The following is a 21108-nucleotide window of genomic DNA, read 5'->3' on the forward strand; positions in this document are numbered from 1 at the left end:
CCCAACAAGCATCACAAATTCAGATGATTTGGTAATATTACTCACTATTTTAGTCAACTTTTCTACATGATGCTTGTAATGATCTTTGTTTTCTATGAGCTTTCCATCTCTTTGCCCAAATGTCTAGAGAAGACTATGCATCATCATTTGCACCATCATTACTTCGCCTTCCTAGATCAATCATTTTCACGATGTAACCTCCCACCTGAACTTCATCTTGAGTCTTATCAGGAGGAGGCTTTGTCACTTGTGCATATATTATCTTATTTTGATCTACTTTGATCTGAGAAAAGGTCCTAGCTTTCACACTCATAAGGAGAAATAACTTGTTTCTTCCTCTTTGATGTGGAGGAATTCAACTAAGGAGGTAGAATTGAAGTAATCACCTATTGGGATGTATCCATATGTTGAATAATAAAGGTAATAGTAGTTGGAGCATTGACCTGAACAACAAGAAGGGTAGTAACCTTCTATGCAGAATCATTACTGATTATATCCAAGTCAAAGATGTCCTATATAGATGTTGAAACATATGACAAACTTGAATAAGATGACAAAGTATCGAAAACATTCTCGATACTTTCATACGAAGTATCCAGCATGGATTCACTCATAGTAGAGAAAGGAATGATTAGTACAGGAAATTCTGGTAAAGTAGGAGAATTAGAAACCACAAGAGTTGAGTAAGAACTTGTCACTATTACCAAGGGAGGTGCAGTAGTGACAATGAGAGTAGACACTGTGGAAATATCTTTTGGTGTTGTTGTCCCTTTTGTTGTCACATGAAGTTCATAAAGATTCTCCTTTGACTATAGACCTTGTTCTTGCTCTAGCTCTTCTTCTAGTTTAGCCTCAACATCAATTTCTTCATTTGGTTCCTTTTCTTTCTCTTTTTCATTCCTTTGAGGTTTGTCTTGAATTTTATTTGAAACTCTTGGTGAAGATGATTCACCTTTACTTATACCTTTATCCTTTCCAACAATGAACTTGATTGTGGGAGCCTTCTTGGTAGTACTGGGGTCTTACCTATTATTCATTCTCAACTTAGAAGTCTTGTCAACTGGACCTTGGGGATCTTCTTTCTTAGAAATAGTCTCGAAAGGTTTTCGTTTGATTCTTTTTCCTTGCAACCAAATATTTGTGTTTGCAAGAATAGGTTAAAATATTTCCCTAATTGATTATGATTCTTTCTTGGACCATTGAATTAGAGGAAGTGGTGAATCACCAATTTGATTTGCCACATAGGAAGGATTTAGAATATCACCTTCATCTTCCATATCATTAGGAATATTAGCCAAATTGAAGGTCCTCAACTAGTTAAGGATAACGTTAAGAAAACCCCCCTGGTTAAAGGTGTAAACTCCTCGCGAATCTCTCAATATTTTGGGGGAAAATATTAATTTTTTTGGCAATTTGTTTTAAATAGGGGAAAAATATTAAATTTAGTTGGCGAATTTTTCTCAGTTGCATAAAAATTGTACAAAAATTAAGGCAAAATTTTCATTCTTTTTGGGGAAAAAAATTAATTTTATTGGCGAATCTTTTTCTTTTATGTGAAATGTTTTGAAAAATTAAGGCGAATATTTCATTATTTTTGGCGATTTTGTTTATATTGCATGAAAAATGTGGAGAAATTAAGGTGAATCATTCATTATTTTTTGGGGAAAATAATAATTACATTCGCGAATGTTTTTCAATCACATAAAAATTGTAGAATAATTAAGTCTAATCTTCCATTACTAATTGGAGAAAAAAACTAATATAGCGAACACATCACATCTTAGTTGTTTGTGTAGTGTCCACCCTTGATTCGACTTATTTTGACTAGAGTTGACTTTTATATTATGCTTGATAGACTTATCTAGACTATATTTTGATGATTTGGATGATGATTACTCATGTGCTTCAGTGACTTATGATTGATGTTAGACAATATTGGACATATGCTATTTTGATTATCTATATGGATGTTGGTACTATCATGATTGATCATGTGATTTAATGATATATGTACTCGCTGGATTTTATATGCTCACTATGTGATGGATTATTGATAGATTAGATTTATCATGGTTTTGATGATGATTATGATTACGCTAACCCTACTTCGTGATTACATATGATGAGATGTTTATGAGAAGTGTTTGACTATCTTCATGATAGAGATGCTTCCACATCACTCATTGCGAGCGGGATGTGTCATCGCGATTCTCTATCACTTGCTTGTTCTATATATGTATATGTATATGTTGTATTGTTGTTTTGTGGTTGCAGGATTTTGCAGGTACCAGACATCAACTCCACCTAGCTTCACAGGTCTGAGCGTGTCTTAGTTCCAATGGCTTATGTGGTTTGGAGATGGCATGAGTTTTCCCCACACATACTCTAGGTCTAAGTTGTTCACTGTGAGTAGTCAGTGTCTTGGCATGATTTGCCATGTCAGATAGTAAGCTTATATTTGTGATTTATTTGATGAGCTTTATTGTTGTTTAATATTTATTTTATATTTGTGATTTAATCTTTAATGGTATTTGATTATTTAATTAATTATTGAACTTTCTATGGTTTGATATTTAAATGATATCTTATATTTATTTGGTTCTTTAATTTATTTTATTAGCTTTTGGTTTATTTGATTTTAATGCCCATTTTGGATTATTTATTTACAGCTTATATTTATTTAATAGTTTGACTTTTATTCCTAAAGTGGGGTGTATGAACACATTAAATTAAATAAAGAAATAAACACTCCCACTTAGTTGGATAAGAATATTTCATTTACCTTACCTACCCTTCACTCTCATTGGTCGAATTCAAAATGGGTGAATAAATTATATTATATGGTGGGTTGGTAAAATATACTCCAATATGGAATATTTTGATTGGCCGAAATTGAGGCTAGGGTTTTGGGATTATTGTTGCTTTTTATTTTCTTTCCCATGAAGTTTTTCGGGTTGGTCTTTTTGCTCATCTGGAAAATTTTCAGCAAGCTTCTCCTTGGTTTTGGTTTTCTTCTCTCTTGGTTTTGGCTGGAGCTGGGATTGGATTTGGTTTGGCTTGTGGGAGCTCTTCTTCAACTTCATTTCCATTAATTCAAGTTGCAGGTTGGAGTTCTTCACTTTGTATTTTGTTTTCAATGGCTTGTCTGTGTATGCATTGTGTTTGCATTGTTTTGGGCTTGGGTTGAAATAATATTATATGCTATAGTTTTATTATTGCTGAAAGGAAATATTTGGGAGGAAACTTTATATTATTTGGGTTTTGTATAGTTGCTGAAATATATGTTTTTGGTTTCCTATGTATGGCATTTCATGGCTCTGTGAGAAATGGTTTTGAAGTTATTTGATTTAAATCTTGGTTTATAGGTTGAGTTATTTTATTGTGTTTATACCCAAGTATTCCTTGTTTATGGGCGTTTCATTTCATATGTTTTTCGAGCCCTTTCATTAAGTCTGTAATTTATTATTTTACCCGAAAGTTATCTGAGTTTTTCGTAAGTTTTGTACAAAAGCGTTGTTTCTGTATTTGCGCTGTTCTGTATTGCATTTGTGCTGCTCTGCGCAGCATAAGCGTTGTCTTAGGATGCATAAACATGAATATGGAAACATAAGCATTGTTTCAGAATGCACATGTGCGACTCTGGAATGCAAAAGCATTGTCCTGTGTTGCATTTGCGCTATTCTTTGTGGCATAAGCGCTGTCCTAGGGGGCATAAGTGCTGTCCTATGGGGCAAAAGCGCTAACCCGACTGTGTTTTGTATTTTCCCAATTTTGGTCATTTTTGAAGTATTTTCCCGAATTGAATTTTGTACCAGAGACTTTATTTGAGGTCTGTTAATATTTCCCAGTTTTGGGTTTGATCAGTTTTCATGCATTTTGATGGCTTTGAGTATATTTGCTCCTCTACAACATTGTGTACATGTTAGACTCTCTTCCATGTGGATAGGCCATGGATGATTGAGTTGATTTCTATGCTGTTTTGGACCAACGAGTAGGCCTTGTTGTGATGTTATTCTTTATTTGATGGCTTGATATGCCTTTGTTATTGCTAGCCAAGAGGCTCATTTTGCTATATTGATGTTTTATATGTTGTTGTAGCCTTGTTTATGTTGGAAGAGTATGTGTGGAAGTGGTTGGCTGCTTTGAGTATTATTTTCATGTAATTATGTTGGTAGAGCCTCTTGTGATTTATTGTTGGGCCATGTTAGGAGGAGTGGGCTTCCTTGTGATGACTGGGGTCACGAGAGATAGGCTTGCATGAGGTTCCTTGTAAGGATGCATGAATTCTAGACCACCAGGGCACATTGGAGTTTTCCGTGATTTGTAAATAAGTGATAACCTAATAATTAATGGGTTGGGTAGTTAGATTAATTATTAAGATGATAAATTGATTTGTGCCTCGTGACTTAGTCCTAGGGAGGATGTTTTAGGATAAGCATGAGAAGGCCGTGAAGACGATAAGTTAATCTCCCTTAGTCTCTCATAGGTTGAGATGGCTCCACAGTCCATCAGGCTAGTGCCTTGTGTTATTATGTTATGAGGATGGAATGTGATGACACTCCACTCCTACATGTGTTTCCCCTTTATGATTTATGATTATGCTTATTGGATGCATTTATGTCTTGATGAGTTTTATTCCTCTGAGAGTTCATTCTTTTGTATCTGTGAGTTCTTGCTTGAGAGTCCTTGTGTGGTTAGTCTCCTTGGTTATAGGTGCCAACTTAGGTTTAGAGTATGTGTTGGGACCTTGTGTCATCACCTAGCATGGGGGGTGGTTCCTTTGGTTCCACATGGTTGGGTGGTTGGTGCTTTTTAGCCATTGGGATGTTCTCTTGGATTCTTCTTGTGTGGATATGGATTCTTCTTCATGATGTACTATGGATGTACCTTGTAGCAGATTTGTGTAATAGATAAGATGGAATGTATGTGATGTAATATCTTTGTATATAGTAGATGGAATCTTTTAGTAGAATGAGCTATGCTCATAGTGTATTTAATGTACTTATATTTGTAAGATGAATTGTAGTTGGAATTTTGAATTTAGGGCATATTATATTTATACTATTGTAGAGATGTGATTTTATGAACCATGGAAATAAAGTGGATTATAGTTGGAATAGAATAGAATTGCTTTATGGATTAGTTGTATTATTTCATGGAATGTTTATATGCTAGTTAGAATGTTAAATAATCTTGAAAGTGGAATATTCGTGGATTAATAAGTGAATATGTTAGAAGAGGTTAATTGGATCTAGTAAGTAGGAATGATTCACATAGATGCATGGGTAGAAAGGAAGTTATGCATAACATGAGGAATAAGTATGGTTGTAAGTTACATATCTTATGGTTAAAGAATTAGAATATGATGCATTAATGAAGATGAAATATACCTATTGTGTGTGTAGTATGTTATTGTGGAAATGAATTAAGTAATGATGTTAAAGTAACCTAGAGAAAGATTATTGATGTTGTGTTATTTTCCGCTTGCGTTATTTGATGAAATGAACAATGATGTATGTTCATATTGGTTAATTGGTTAATAAATGTAAATAGATGGAGATGTTATATGTTGCATTAGTTTTCATTAGATGTTAATTAAGAATTTTTTTTATCTCCATTTGTATATTATTGTTTAGTTCCTTTAGGGTTATTTGATGGGCATTACAACTTGGTATCAGAGCCCATGTTCAACACTAGGTACTCTGGTTTTGATTGAGCCCATTGTGCATTTTAGCATTTGGCATGGGGCAGCCTAGCGGTTTTATCCCTGCTATTTATTTTTCCTTGTTATAGTTCTCTTAGATGTTTATCTTATAGTTTCCTTTGCATTTTCTTAGATAAGATGCCTGTTAGGGGTAGAGATCGTCATCGTGTCGTTCGCATGGGTACTCGTAGGAACCCTCGCCCTGAGGTTTCTGAAGAGTCACACCATGAGGAACAGGAGTAGGAGCAGCCTAGAGATGATTTGATTCCATAGTTGGTGAACGTGCTTCAGGAGATTCTTGGTCGCCTAGGACCGAGAGAGGAGGAGAACTAGCAGGAGGGATCTCGTCATTCAGAGCATCGAGAGAGAGAGTGTTCACATTCTCCTAGGAGGAGAAGGGAGGTGGATGAGGAGGTGCTTGTAGCTAGTCACATCAGAGATCTGAATAGGACTCATCCTCCTACCTTTGATGTCTTAGGCAGTGGCATGGAGGTAGAGACATGGTTATTGGACTTAGGTAGGTGTTTTGCTATGCATAAATGTAGCAATAACACCAAGGCAAGATGTGCGATTTTGCATCTTCATGATTTTGCAATGACATGGTGGCACATGGAGGAACAAAAGTTGCATTTGGAAATGTGACAATATCATGGGAGCTATTCTTGGAGCGGTTTCATGCTAGATTTATTTCAGATCATTGGAGGTAGAGGAAGGCCGATGAGTTCCACGATTTGAGAGAATAGAGGATGAATATGGAGAAGTATGAGGGCAGATTCTTCGAGCTTGGATAGTATGTTGGATATGCAGATGATGAGCCGATGTTGATTCAACATTTTGTGAGAGGTCTTAATGATCGTATTGGTGGAGAGGCTCGGATGCACGGACCTAAGACCTTAGAGGCAACTATGGAGAAGGAAAGACTAGTAGAGGAGAATCTTTCATTAGCATCAGGAGGAGCGACTGGAGGACAAACAGTTAGTGCACCTATTATAGGATCTACAGTAAGAGGACCACAACAGTAGTCTTCAGGATATGCTAGGAGCCATTCTTCTTCTTTCCGTAATGGTCAATGATTTAAGAAGAGGTTTTCTCAGGGGTAGAGCTTTGCTCGAGGTGCCAGATTTCAGGTTGATAGAAGTCACAATCGTCAGTGTGACATGAGACCTACTCCTTCTCAACCAACACAGAGTTCACAACCAGCTTCTAGTAGAGGCAGTGTTCAACAGTCAAGTACAACACTAGGTAGCAGAGTGTTTGTTAGGGGAGATTGCTTTGCATGTGGACAACCAGGTCACATTGCTATTCATTGCCATCAGCGTACTTCTCAAATGTCAGGGCAACATAAGCTAGCTACTTTTGAGCCTACAATTGGAGATGTAGGAAGATCTCATTGCGTTTTTGCGGCAGTTGATAACTGTCAGGTTGAGCATTAGGCCACCATTGTAGAGACATTAGGTGTGATAGGTGGGATCTCTTGTTCAGTGTTATTTGATTCTAGAGCATTAGACTCTTTTATTTCTCCTTTTCTAGTAGAGCGATGTGGGCTTGCTATGACAAAGTAGGACGATAGGTGGCAGGTAGAGTTAGCTACAGGGTCCAAAGTGGTAGTGGATTCCCTTGTGCTTAATTTCCCTTTAGTTTTAGGAGATTTCCATACTTCTGTGGATCTTCATGTTATGTCTTTGAGATCTTATGATTTGGTTCTTGGAATGGATTGGCTTGGATCTCACCAATCACAGATAGATTGTAGAGGTAAGAGAATGCGGTGGAAGGATGATAGTGGGAAGAGTGTGGGTATTCAGAGACTATCTATCTTCGCATGATTTCTGCTATGTAGATGAAGAGGTGTGCACATAAGGGTTGCCATTTGTTTGCAGTTAGAGTGAAGGATGTGGATGAGGGAGTTAGCTTAGAGGATTTATTGCGACAGCATCCCATTCTTCAGGATTTTGGAGATGTTTTTCCTAGTGAGATTCCATGTATGCCCCCTCGGCAAGATATAGATTTCGGGATTGATTTGGTGCCAGGAGCTAAGCCTATTTCTAAAGCTCCCTATCGGATGACCACACAGGAGTTGAATGAGTTGAGGGTTCAGTTGGAGGAGTTGTTGGTGAAGGGGTTTATTCATCCTAATGTGTCCCCTTGGGGTGCACCTGTGTTATTTGTGAAGAAGAAGGACATATCTCTCTGATTATGCATTGATTACATACAACTTAATAAGGTGACAGTGAAGAACCGATATCCCTTGCCTCGAATAGATGATTTATTTGACCGAATTAAGGATGCCAAGGTTTTCTCTAAGATTGACCTTAAGTTCAGGTATCACTAGTTGAGGATTCAGGAGACGGACATTCATCACATAACTTTTCGCACTAGATATGATCATTATGAGTTCATAGTGGTACTTTTTGGTCTCACGAATGCACCTTCGGATTTCATGAGCTTGTTGAATGGTGTATTCAGGTTGTATTTGGACAGATGTGTATTAGTATTTTTGGATGATATTTTGATTTATTTGAGATCGGTTGAGGAGCATGAGGATCATGTGAGGCAGGTTTTGCAGTGTCTTAGGGAGAATCAGCTATATGCCAATTTGGTGAAGTGTGATTTCTTCCAGACAGAGGTGAGGTATCTTGGTTATGTGATTTCTGGAGAGGGTACCGTGGTTGATCCCTCGAAGATTCAGATGATTGTCGATTGGCCAGCACCCACAAATGTGGGAGAGGTGCGTAGTTTCATGGGTTTAGCAGGATATTATCACAGATATGTTCAGGATTTCTCTAGGATAGCTCATCCTATCAATTCTCTTTAGAGAAAAGGAAAGAAGTTTGTTTGGACAGAGCAGTGTGAGATAGCATTTCAGATCCTTAAGGAGCGTTTGACCAGTGCACCTATTTTAGCAGTGCCAGATCCTTTGGGGAATTTTGTGGTGTGTACAAATGCTTCTTTGGAGGGTCTAGGAGCGGTATTGATGCAGGATGGTCGTGTGATTGCATATGAGTTGCGTAAACTTAAGAATCATGAGCAGAATTATCCCACCCATGATCTTGAGTTAGCAATAGTGGTTCATGCTTTGGTTAGATGGAGGCACTTCCTTCTTGGACATAGATTTGAGTTGCACAGTGATCATCATAGTTTGTAGTATATCTTCACGCAACCAAATTTGAATGCTAGGCAGAGGTGTTGGATGGAGTTCTTATGTGAGTATGAATTTGAGGTGAGATATATTCAGGGTAAGGAGAATGTGGTAGCAGATGCATTGAGTCGCAGGAGGCATGAGGTTTCAGCAATGTCCCTTAGTGTGGATTTGAGGAGCCATATTCTTAGTGCCCTTCCTTCAGACATATGGTATCAGGAGATTATTGTAGATGTTGCCGCAAGTAGAGCTCTTGAGGGCATATATGCAAGTTACTTAGTGGAGTCAGATGGACTTCTTAGACATTTGGGATGTATTTATGTTCCACCATTAGATGGTCTTCGAGATTTGATCATGTCGGAGGCACATCGTGCACCTTACTTGGCACATCCAGGTGTCAAGAAGATGCATGCGGATTTGAGACAGATATATCATTGGACTGGTATGAGGAGAGATATTGTAGATTTTGTGGTATGTTGCCTAGAGTGTCAACGAGTGAAGGCAGAGCATCAACATCCCACAAGATTATTATAGTCACATTTGGTTCTAGGATAGAAATGGGATATTATATCTATGGATTTTATAGTTGGATTGCCCATGTCTTCATGTTATCATGATGATATTATGGTCACTATAGACAGATTGACCAAAGTAGCACACTTTTCTCCGATCAGGTCTTTGTATACAACAATGACAGTGGCTCAGTTTTCTTGGAAGGAGTTGTGAGGTTGCATGGTATTCCTCGGCGGATCATATCTGATCACGATCCAGTGTTCACATCAGCATTTTGGACAACTCTTCAGCATGATTTGGGTATGCAGTTGAACTTTAGTTCAACTTATCACCCTGAGATAGATGGTCAGACATAGAGGGTGAACCAGGTTTTGGAGGATATGTTGAGGATGTATGTGATGGATCAGCAATCTCGTTGGGAGGATTATCTCTATTTGGTTGAGTTTGTGTACAATAATGGTTACCATAGCTCTATTAGTATGTCTCCTTATCAGGCGTTATATGGTGGACCATGTCGCACACCCTTGAGTTGGGATCATTTAGAGGATAGAGTGCATATTGGATCAGAGATGTTGCAGGATATGGAGGAGCAGGTGGCTCGCATTAGAAAGCATTTGTTGGCCGCTCAGGATAGATAGAAGAAATATGCGGATTCCCATTGAGTGGACAGGCAGGTTTCTATTGGTGACAGGGTATTTCTAAGAGTTTGCCAGCAAAAGAGTCTAGTCTGTTATGGAAAAGGCTCTAAGTTGGTGCCTCAGTTTGTTGGACCTTTTGAGATTTTGGAGCGGATCGGTCCTGTGGCTTATCACCTTGCCTAGCCGCCTAGCTTGTCCCGCATCCATGATGTCTTTCATCTTTTAGTTTTGAGGTTATATCATCCTGATATTTCACATGTGTTGGATTGGAATGCTTTATAGGTCGAGGATGGGTAGCTTTCTATGGAGCCCATGCACATTCTACATCATAGAGAGATGTCTCTCAGAGGTTGGAGTGTAGAGCAGGTAAGGGTCCAATGGGATCCAATTGATGATTCTTCATCTACATGGGAGGATGCAGTGCAGATGAGAGAGCTATATCCCTATTTTTTCTCAAGCTTCTAGGAGTAAGCCTAGGCAAAGGGGGGGAGAATGTAGTGTCCACCCTTGAGTCAACTTATTTTGACTAGAGTTGACTTTTATATTATGCTTGATAGACTTATCTAGACTATATTTTGATGATTTGGATGATGATTACTCATGTGCTTTAGTGACTTATGATTGATGTCAGACAATATTGGACATATGCTATTTTGATTATCTATATGGATGTTGGTGCTATCATGATTGATCATGTGATTTGATGATATATGTACTCGCTGGATTTTATATGCTCACTATGTGATGGATTATTGATAGATTAGATTTATCATGGTTTTGATGATGATTATGATTATGCTAACCCTACTTCATGATTACATATGATGAGATGTTCATGAGATGTGTTTGACTATTGTTTGACTGTCTTCGTGATAGAGACAATTCCACATCACTCATTGTGAGCGGGATGTGTCGTCGCGATTCTCTATCACTTGCTTGTTCTATATATGTATATTTATATGTTGTATTGTCATTTTGTGGTTGCAGGATTTTGCAGGTACCAGACATTGACTCCACCTGGCTTCACAGGTCTGAGCGTGTCTTAGTTCCAATGGCTTATGTGGTTTGGAGATGGCATGAGTTTTCCCCACACATACTCTAGGTTTAAGTTGTTCACCGTGAGTAGTCAGTGTCTTGGCATGATTCACCATGTCAGATAGTAAGCTTGGTCTTTTGGTATTGTGAGTTCAGTTTATGTCGGTTGATTTACTTGTTTATGTTAGAGTAATTATGTGGCTCTTGATGTGTAGTTTCATATTTGGTAATGTTTATTTTAATGCATTTAATTTATAAGTTTAGAATATTTAATTATTTGATATTTATATTTATTTGATAATTAATGTTTATTGATTTTATGATTATTTATTTGATGAGCTTTATTGTTGTTTAAAATTTATTTTATATTTGTGATTTAATCTTTAATGGTATTTGATTATTTAATTAATTATTGGACTTTCTATGGTTTGATATTTAATTGATATCTTATATTTATTTGGTTCTTTAATTTATTTTATTAGCTTTTGGTTTATTTGATTTTAATCTCCATTTGGATTATTTATTTACAGCTTATATTTATTTAATAGTTTGACTTTTATTCCTAAAGTGGGGTGTATGAACACATTAAATTAAATAAAGAAATAAAAACACTCCCACTTAGCTGGATAAGAATATTTCATTTACCTTACCTACCCTTCACTCTCATTGGTCGAATTCAAAATGGGTGAATAAATTATATTATATGGTGGGTTGGTAAAATATACTCCAATATGGAATATTTTGATTGGCCAAAATTGAGGCTAGGGTTTTGGGATTATTGTTGCTTTTTATTTTCTTTCCCGTGAAGTTTTCGAGTTGGTTTTTTTGCTCTTCTTTGGAAAATTTTCAGCAAGCTTCTTCTTGGTTTTGGTTTTCTTCTCTCTCGGTTTTGGCTGGAGCTAGGATTGTATTTGGCTTGGCTTGTGGGAGCTCTTCTTTAGCTTCATTTCCATTACTTCAAGTTGCAAGTTGGAGTTCTTCACTTTGTATTTTGTTTTCAATGGCTTGTCTGTGTATGCATTGTGTTTGCATTGTTTTGGGCTTGGGTTGAAATAATATTATATGCTATAGTTTTATTATTGCTGAAAGGAAATATTTGGGAGGAAACTTTATATTATTTGGATTTTGTATAGTTGTTGGAATATATGTTTTTGGTTTCCTATGTATGGCATTTCACGGCTCTGTGAGAAATGATTATGAAGTTATTTGATTTAAATCTTGGTTTATAGGTTGAGTTATTTTATTTTGTTTATACCCAAGTATTCCTTGTTTCTGGATGTTTCTTTTCGTATGTTTTTTGAGCCCTTTCGTTAAGTCTGTAATTTATTATTTTACCCGAAAGTTATCTGAGTTTTTTGTAAGTTTTGTGCAAAAGCGTTGTTTCTGTGAAAGCGTTGTTCTGTATTGCATTTGCGTAGCATAAGCGTTGTCTTAGGATGCATAAGCGTGAATCTGGAAACATAAGCGTTGTTTCAGAATGCATATGCACAACTTTGGAATGCAAAAGCACTGTCCTATGTTGCATTTGCGCTGTTCTTTGTGGCATAAGCACTGTCCTACGGGGCAAAAGCGCTAACCTGACTGTGGTTTGTATTTTCCCAGTTTTGGTCATTTTTGAAGTATTTTCCCAAATTGACTTTTATACCAGAGGCTTTATTTGAGGTCTGTTAATATTTCCCAGTTTTGGGTTTGATCAGTTTTCATGCATTTTGATGGCTTTGAGTATATTTGCTCCTCTTTACACCATTGTGTACATGTTAGACTCTCTTCCATGTGGATAGGCCATGGATGATTGAGTTGATTTCTATGTTGTTTTGGACCAATAAGTGAGTAGGCCTTGTTGTGATGTTATTCTTTATTTGATGGCAGCATTTGATGGCTTGATATGCCTTTGTTTTTTTTATTTCAGGAAAAAACAGGTTTTGAAGGGATCCCGAAACCCTTTACAAAAGATCCTTAAAAGATAATAGCATTAAGAAACAAGAAAAGACATTCTGCCAAAAAACCAGCACAGTTCTGGGCAAAAAACAACATAAAAGCCCAACAAAACCGACAACATCCAACCATAATAGAAAAAAAAAAGAAGACAAATTACTTAATGTTTTTCAGGGCATTAGCCAAATTTTCGTTAATCCCTTGCAAATATTTAATATTATCCCTGAGCATAGGGATATCCTTGGAAGAGGCCAAAGCAACTTTTTTCATGCTCGCCCTTGTTCTTTTTGCTCCACCACTAGGAGCACTTTCCACTGTCCCTACCTCAATAGCATCCTCATCAATATCTAGGTCCACAACAAGTTTGGAGGTGCTAGAGCCATCGAGGAACTTGGTAATTTCCTCTAAATTCTTAGTCACGAAGGTAAGGATATCCAGAATCATTACCAAAAAGTTTTTCATGGCAGTTTTTCCTTCCTCCAGTTTACTAATCTGAGCTTCTAGCTTCTCCACTTTTTCCTCCATACCCTTTTTCCACTGCTCTTGGTTACTTTTAGCTTTCTTTCCCTTTTCTTCCTGTTGCTTATCCATTTTTTCCAGATTCTTGATTCCTTCATAAACCCACTCGTCAAAACCCATTCGAGCCTCGGACTGGTTTTTGAGTTTATCCAGAATAATCCCATCTCCAGCTTTATCTTGATCCCTGCTCGATTTCTCTTTGTCCTTCTCCTGCTCAGTTTCCATTTCCCTTTCTTCATTAATTTGATTGTCCTACTCCTCCATTGGCTGGCTGTTAACATTACCTATACTCACACTATGGGTAGGGCTATTCTGATCAGAAACATCTTCAGCTCCTCCTTCCTCTTCCCCCACTTCCTCTTCTCTCCAGCTCTCCTCTCCTTCAGATTCATCAGTCTCCATCTCGCTTCCATCTTTTCCCATGTCCTCTGAATCAATCTCCACATCCTTTTGATTACCCTTGTCCTCTTGAATTTTCTCCACAATGGCTTTTTTACCCTTTTTGCTCTGTGTCAACTCATCCTTGCTAGGCCCATCTTCCTCCATCTTCCTCTTTCCTTTCCCCGATGATACTGACAATCTCTTGTTTTCCTAGATAGCCAGAATCTTGCAATGCTCATAAATGAGCAAAATAAGGCTGTAATAAAGCACAAGCGAAGAAGGGTTCTCGCTATGCTTATTCAGAGACCACGACAGAGACCTAAAGAGGTAATAGGGCAGAGAAATCCTCTCTCATGTATAAAATAATTTAAAAGTGCAAAATGGTATGTGTGGACCATGGTAAAATGACCCTCCACAACAATATATTCCATAATTGCATTAAGCACACAACCCTTGATTTTCTTAATATTGGAAGCATCATAATACCCCCCGTGGCTTTTCCTAGTTTCGCTCTCTCCTTCTCTTAACGTGGAAAAAGCTTAACTGCATTATTAGACACTTTCAGGGCTCTAAAGAAGTTAAGACCAAAATGAAGCATACCCTTGACCATCGCAATGAGGTCTGCATCCAGCTTAAACCTAACTCCATGAATTTTGAAGGAGCCATTTATCCAGTTTTTAGTAACTTTGGTGACCGCTAGGTTAACTCTGCCTTTATCATAGTCGACCAACTTTTCCACGAAATTCATCATGAATACTTTCTCCAGCTTTAGCCAAACCTTAGGCATCTCCCATCATCTGGAAATATTATTAGGTTCCTCTCTTCTTAGATCCCCCCCCCCCATTTTAGATTTCGTTTTACAATTTCTCTTCTTTTGCAACTTCAAAGCTTTCTTCCAAATGGCACTCGAATTTTTTAAAATGCATACCCATAGAGTGTGCGGAAAATTAATATTCTTGATTAGGACTCTGCCCTTATGACGTGTCATCATCGCCTTTCTAAAAATTTGAAGATTACTCATTAAAACTTTCATGATTAATCATGCGATCCATCTTTCCCCATAAATTTGTCCTTTCTGATGAGTTCTTTAATATTAAAATCAATATTAACTTCCCCATTCCATATACTTTGAGCTTCGGAAATTACGCCAAGGTTCACTAGACCATCCGCTACAACATTTTCTTCTCTGAAGGCATGTTCAATGATGATAGATTTAAAGCTATAAATAATTTCTCTAGCTTTAAAAATAATATTTTCTATAGTCCACGAAGGCTCAATTTCACCCTTGAGGCATTTAATAATGTTAAGTGAGTCTCCCTCCAACCATAGATTATCAGGATTGAGATTTTTAGCTATAATCAAAGTATTCAAAGCCACCAAGGCTTCAACATAATGACTAGTTTGGTTACCCAGAGGGCCAGCAATAGCCACAAGGCAACTTCCAACAAAATTCCTGACAATACCCCCATAACCAGCTTTCCCTGGATTCCCCTTAGAAGACCCATCAAAGTTGGCCTTAATCCATCCCTGTGAAGGAAAGCACTAGACAAGACCATCCCTACCCTTATCCTTACTGATTCTGTTATTGGAGAGGTTCCATCTTTCATTAAAGTCTTCTTTAGCAGCTAAACCATTATCAATTCCATTTAAACATTCAAAGATACCTCTATAGATTTTATCCACCACCACTTTAGGGTTCGCACTTTTATCCCTAAAAATCTTGCTGTTGCGCTCCTTCCAGATGTTCCATATGACATTAGGGAAAGTAAGTTTCCAAAGCTCAACATTCTTAGAATTGGAACTAGGGCAATACCATTGCTGCCAAAACTCTTCCAGAGAGTTCGGGAAAACCCAGCTCAACTTCCACCTACTAAAAATAATATTCCAAATTTCCTGACTGAAAATACACTGGAAGCGGATACGACAAGCAGAGTTCTCCTCCCTGCAGAAAAGAGAACACCTGTTAGGAAAAACAAATCCACGCTTATGGATATTATCAAGAGTTAGCACCTTATTTTAGATAAAAATCCAAAAGAAGATATTAATTTTGGGCATCAACTTCTTTATCCACACTTTAGCCCACAAAGGGATCTCTTTCGAAACTTTGTTGTGGATAGACACCGTTGAAGACACAAAATATTTCCCATCCAAAGTTTCCCTCCAAATCAAACAATCCTCAGAATTGTCCATAAATTTTTTAGAAGAAAGCAAGATCTCTAAAATTTTTAATCCCGGACAAAGCTAGTTGAACTCAATCCACTTCCCATTTCTCTAGTAGTCTCTAACAAAGACTCCATACCTACTTTTGAACCAGTCTTTCCATTCCTTAAGGATGGGGATTTCCTCCAACGGTTTATCCATAAGCCATCTGTCCTCCCATAATCTAATAATTCTCCCATTCCCCAATTTCCACTTTCTTCCAGCTGCAACCCAAGCTTTAGCCATTTGAACTACATTCCAAATTATAGAGCCTTCCACAAAAAAATGAATTTTCCATAAATTCTTCCTCATAAGGTTGCATGTAAAGGTATTTCTTTTTCCAAATTAATTTCCATTATCTTTCCTTCCCTTTCATTCTCCAAATTTGTTTAGCTAACAAGGCATTATTCATAGTTATAATGTTCCTTAACCCCAAACCCCCAAAAGCCTCAGGAGTACAAATATTATTCCATGCAATAAGAGGGATTCTATTTTTATCTTCCACTCGCGACCATAAGAATTTTTTTTGAATTCTTTCAATTGCCTCTGCAAACTTTTTGGGGATTTTGAATAGACTAAGGGCATAGATAGGCAAATTTTGAAGGGAATCTTTAAGCAACGTCACCTTACCCGCTATACTAAGGAGGGCTCCTTTCCATCCAGCCAGTTTGGAATTGAATCTATCAACCAGCTTCATCCAGAAATTCTCCGAAGGCTTTAAGCACAGAGGGAGACCTAGATAGGTTGAAGGAAACTCAGTAATTTTGCATCCAAGGATTCTTTCGATCCTTCTTTGTCTATCAACCGGGGTATTGATGAAGAACAAAGAACTGTTATCCCAATTTATTTTTTGACCAGAAGCAGCTTCATAGGAATCCATAACACTCTTCATGTTTCTCACTTCCCTTATGGTAGCTTCTCCCATAGTGATCGAATCATCAACAAACTGTTCATGAGTATAGATTATGTTGGAAGATGAAGGTTTAAGGCCTTTGAGTTTCCCTTCTTCCACATTTCTCATAATAAATCTACCAAAACTTTCAACCAAAATAGTAAACAAGATAGGAGAGATGGGATCTCCCTGTCTTAGGCCTCTATAACTTTTGAAGAAGCTGGAAGGGGATCCATTAATAATAATTGTGCAGAGGTAGAATTTCTAGTCAACTGAGAACAAAGCTGTATCACCTTTTCCCCAAACACAAAAACTTTCATAATTTTTAAAAGAAATTGCCAATTCACTGTCATAGGCCTTAGACATGTCCAACTTAAGAAAAAAGTCCTATTTTTTAGCAGCAGTTAAAGAATGAATATTTTCATGAACATAAATGATAGAATGCATAATCTGTCTACTAGGGACAAAACCATTCTCCTGAGCCGAAATAATGTGGGGGAGAATATCCAGCATTCTAAAAGTAAGAACCTTAGATATAATCTTGTAAACAAAATTACAAATACTGATAGGTCTGAACTTATTGAGAGAGTCAACTCCAGAGATATTAGGAATAAGAACAATAAAGGTAGCATTGAGTTCTTTTAGAAGCCGCCTTGAACCAAAAAATTATTTAACTCCATTACAAATATCAATCTCCACAATATGCCAAAATTTTTGGAAGAAGAACATAGGGAATTCATATGGACCAGGAGACTTATCTCCAAGAAAGGAAAACACAGCCTTTTTGATTTCCTGATTCGAAGGGATCAGAGAGAGATTTTTGTTGTCATCCTCATTTAAAATGGGAGGGATAGCTTGAGCAAGAAGGTCTTGATTTCTGATATCCAGAACATCCACCCCTCCTAGCAGATTGCTAAAAAAATCCATAGCTTCCTTTCTTATTTCATTTTCATCCGATAAAATCCCCCTATTGCAGGATAACCTGGAAATCCTGTTGGCCGCCCTATGCTTAAGAGCAATCATGTGAAAAAACTATGTGTTTTTATCACCTTCCTTCAAATATAGAGCTCTTGATCTTTGTCTCCAAAAAGTTTCTTCATTAGAGATAATTTCATGGTATTTGGAGAACAACCCATTTTCAACATTTCTCAAATCCTCAGAAAGCCCTTCCTCTTGGATTTTATCTTGAACTTATTTAATAATTGTCTTAATTTGAGCTTTACTTTTAAAGATATCTCCAAAAGTCTCTCTGTTCCAGATTTAACTTTGGCCTTTATGATATTAATCTTTTTGGCAGCTCTGAATAAGGTCATTCCCTCAACCTCTAAATTCCACCATTCAACAACACAGACTTCCTAAGATGGGTGGGACAACCAAGCATTTTCAAATCTAAAAGGAAAATTTTGCTTTGCAGAAGTTGAATCGACAGTGAAAGAAATAGGGTAATGAATAGAATCAATCTTAATGATTGACGCCAAAGAACAATTATACTTAGAAAGCCAATCAGGAGAAATCAAGGATCTATCCAACCTAACTTGAATAAGATCAGAACTAGTTCTTTGATTGGTCCAAGTGTAATTAATCCCTTGGAGATCCACATCCATCAAAGATTGATCATTAATAAAATCCATAAGATCTTGTCGTCCCTCCAGCTGCAAAGGGAGGCCTCCCTTCTTTTCATCCTCTTTTAAAGGGGTATTGAAATCTCCCATAATCATCTAACTTTTATCAGCAAAACTTAGTCTATCTTCAGCCAGGCTCCTTCAAAATTTAGTTCTTCCAGCTTTAGAATTAGACGCATAGACATTAGTGATAACCCAGACAAAGTTATCCTTAATGTGCTCAAGCAAGATTGAGGTCCTATTGACCCCTAAAGTGATTTCCTTACCTATAATAGTATTCTAATTCCAAAAGATAGTTGTACCTCTAGAGGCACCCTCTGAACTTGTTCCAATTACCCCATTACTTTTGAATATTCTAAGCCTTTCCACTTTATCCTTACACATCTTACTTTCTTGAATAAGGACTACATCCGATTTACGATCTCTTACAATTTTATGCAACACATCCTGCTTATGGGGGGCATTCAACCCTCTAATATTCCATGAAATTATCTTCATACTTTAATCGGGGATAAGGATGACTCAATGGAGCTTTGTGTTCCATCAGCATGATTCTTCCAACTTTCCTGTTCCCTCTAATTATTTAGAGAGGGAATCAATCTTAATGATTGACGCCAAAGAAAAATTATACTTAGAAAGCCAATCAGGAGAAATCAAGGATCTATCCAACCTAACTTGAATAAGATCAGAACTAGTTCTTTGATTGGTCCAAGTGTAATTAATCCCTTGGAGATCCACATCCATCAAAGATTGATCATTAATAAAATCCATCAGATCTTGTCTTCCCTCCAGCTGCAAAGGGAGGCCTCCCTTCTTTTCATCCTCTTTTAAAGGGGTATTGAAATCTCCCATAATCATCTAACTTTTATTAGCAAAACTTAGTCTATCTTTAGCTAGGCTCCTCCAAAATTTAGTTCTTCCAGCTTTAGAATTAGACACATAGACATTAGTGATAACCTAGACAAAGTTATCCTTAATGTGCTCAAGCAAGGTTTAGGTCCTATTGACCCCTGAAGTGATTTCCTTACCTATAATAGTATTCTGATTCCAAAAGATAGTTGTACCTCTAGAGGCACCCTCTGAACTTGTTCCAATTACCCCATTACTTTTGAATATTCTAAGCCTTTCCACTTTATCCTTACACATCTTAGTTTCCTGAATAAGGACTACATCTGGTTTATGATCTCTTACAATTTTATGCAACACATCCTGCTTATGGGGGGCATTCAACCCTCTAATATTCGATGAAATTATCTTCATACTTTAATCGGGGATAAGGATGACTCAATGGAGCTCTGTGTTCCATCAGCACGATTCTTCCAACTTTCCTATTCCCTCTGATTATTTAGAGAGGGAATCAATCTTAATGATTGACGCCAAAGAACAATTATACTTAGAAAGCCAATCGGGAGAAATCAAGGATCTATCCAACCTAACTTGAATAAGATCAGAACTAGTTCTTTGATTGGTCCAAGTGTAATTAATCCCTTGGAGATCCACATCCATCAAAGATTGATCATTAATAAAATCCATAAGATCTTGTCTTCCCTCCAGCTGCAAAGGGAGGCCTCCTTTCTTTTCATCCTCTTTTAAAGGGGTATTGAAATCTCCCATAATCATCTAACTTTTATCAGCAAAACTTAGTCTATCTTCAGCCAGGCTCCTTCAAAATTTAGTTCTTCCAGCTTTAGAATTAGACGCATAGACATTAGTGATAACCCAGACAAAGTTATCCTTAATGTGCTCAAGCAAGATTGAGGTCCTATTGACCCCTGAAGTGATTTCCTTACCTATAATAGTATTCTGATTCCAAAAGATAGTTGTACCTCTAGAGGCACCCTCTGAACTTGTTCCAATTACCCCATTACTTTTGAATATTCTAAGCCTTTCCACTTTATCCTTACACATCTTAGTTTCCTGAATAAGGACTACATCCAGTTTATGATCTCTTACAATTTTATGCAACACATCCTGCTTATGGGGGGCATTCAACCCTCTAATATTCCATGAAATTATCTTCATACTTTAACCGGGGATAAGGATGACTCAATGGAGCTCTGTGTTCCATCAACACGATTCTTCCAACTTTCCTGTTCCCTCTGATTATTTAGAGAGGGTCTCCCCTGCTTTTTGTTGTGACTTCCAACATCTGCCACTTTCTTATGCTTTCTTCTGGTTGAAATACCTCCATTGGGTCCTCCATTATTTGACTTGTCTTCTTTAATACTGAAAATCCTAAGATTTCCCCCAAGAGCCACCGTTTCCAAACTTTTAGGAGGAGTTTTGCATTGGGAGTTCAGGATCATATTTCCAGTTTGCGTAGGACTTCCATTGGTTAATAACAACAAAGGCTCAGTATCCAAAATATTAGAGTCTTGCGCTTCATTAAAGTCTTCCTCATTTTCTCTATTATTAGATGAAGCAGAAGCATCATCATAGGAACACTCATCGGCTTTACCCTAGATGATAGGACCAACCTTCAGATCCTCTGATTCAGATTTTTGATCATTTTCTTCTTTCCCATGCTCTTCCTC

The sequence above is a fragment of the Cryptomeria japonica genome, chromosome 5 (genome assembly GCF_030272615.1).
Source record: "Cryptomeria japonica chromosome 5, Sugi_1.0, whole genome shotgun sequence".
Classification (NCBI taxonomy): Eukaryota; Viridiplantae; Streptophyta; class Pinopsida; order Cupressales; family Cupressaceae; genus Cryptomeria; species Cryptomeria japonica.